This window comes from Pongo pygmaeus, chromosome 7 (assembly GCF_028885625.2).
Source record: "Pongo pygmaeus isolate AG05252 chromosome 7, NHGRI_mPonPyg2-v2.0_pri, whole genome shotgun sequence".
In the NCBI taxonomy this organism is placed as follows: domain Eukaryota; kingdom Metazoa; phylum Chordata; class Mammalia; order Primates; family Hominidae; genus Pongo; species Pongo pygmaeus.
The window spans coordinates 109,724,584-109,725,828 of record NC_072380.2 but is presented as its reverse complement, the minus strand read 5'-3'; the positions used below and the strand labels follow the sequence as shown (position 1 = coordinate 109,725,828).

The window sequence follows — 1,245 nt, the reverse complement described above, 5'->3', positions numbered from 1 at the left end:
GCTATTTAAGCCAAAGCAAAATGACTAAAAGCTAAAGTGAGGTGAAAGTAAAAAGTAATGAGAAGAATAGATCCACTTGCATGGCAAAACAGAAAGAATATGGGATCTACAGTCAGACTAACCTGGGTTGGAACCATCCCTGCTGTTTGCTAACTAAGTGACGTTAGGCAAGCTACCTCACCTTTCCAAGGCTTTGTTTTCTCAGCTCCAATCTAGAGATGATAATATGTATTCACAGGGCTAGTTGAAGATGTCATAAGAGAATATATATAGAGTGCAATTTCTGTCATGGGAAGCCAAGGCATGAAGAAAACCTTAGTGCGCTGGAAAGAACATAGCCTCTGGGATGTTATGAGTTCAAATTCTGCTCCTATCAGTCACTAGGGGTATGGGTTAATTACACAATATCCAAGAGACTTTTCTTTTTCTTTTTTAAAACGGTAATTACTCAGACTGCATTCTGTACCCTTTTACTCTCCCAGAGGAAGAGAAGAACGATCATCAATGGCAAATGGCAGTTGCAGAGAAGCAACACTGAGAGCTCACTTCATGCTCAGAAGAGAATGCAGCTCCTCCTCACGGTTTCCAGTGCTCTACACATTCAGAGAAATTTCTCTAGTAAAAAACTATAGAAATGATTCCTGAGAGTGTAGTCTTTCTGACTAGAAAAGAGCCATTTATAGGCTTTCTGACTAGAAAAAGAGCCTTCTATAGTCTTTCTGACTAGAAAAGAGCCTTTTCTGATCTGTCAAATACTCAATAATACTTTGCAGGGATATTGGGAAGATTAGAAAATATAATTTTGGTTAATATTATGGAAGAAAGTGATTCATTCTATTTGAGAAGGGATCTAGGTTAATTACAGGGTAGAGATAGAATTTGAACTCGGTCTTGCAAGTTGAAAATTTTGACAGCTGGAGAAAGAGGGAGAGGCATTCGGGATGAAGGAATGACTTGAACAAAAAAATGCAGAGTACATTGTGCTTGCAGGAAATGGTGTGTATGCTGTCATGGTGGATAGTGGAGTATGGGTGGAGAGCACCAGCAGGGACAGCTGGGGAGATGGGTTGGGGTTGGATGATGAAAAGCTTGCTGGAAGTGCCAAGAGGTGGTTTAGAGAAGGCCCAGCTTCTTACATTAAGACAGTGTTCTCCAAAGAGGAGTGTGCAGGATGATACAAAGAAATGTGGGAATAAAATAGTAAAACTTCCAGAGAACTTCTCTCTATATTCATTTTATATTTCA

The 1,245-nt window shown here is 39.7% G+C and overlaps 1 non-coding gene across 1 annotated transcript; it reads right to left on the bottom strand.

The window, feature by feature from the left end:
- Positions 1–443: 443 nt before the first annotated feature.
- Positions 444–657, bottom strand: LOC129043355 (small nucleolar RNA U3). Its single transcript, XR_008504438.1, has one exon. It is a non-coding gene; the product is annotated as a small nucleolar RNA U3 (small nucleolar RNA).
- Positions 658–1,245: the final 588 nt, after the last annotated feature.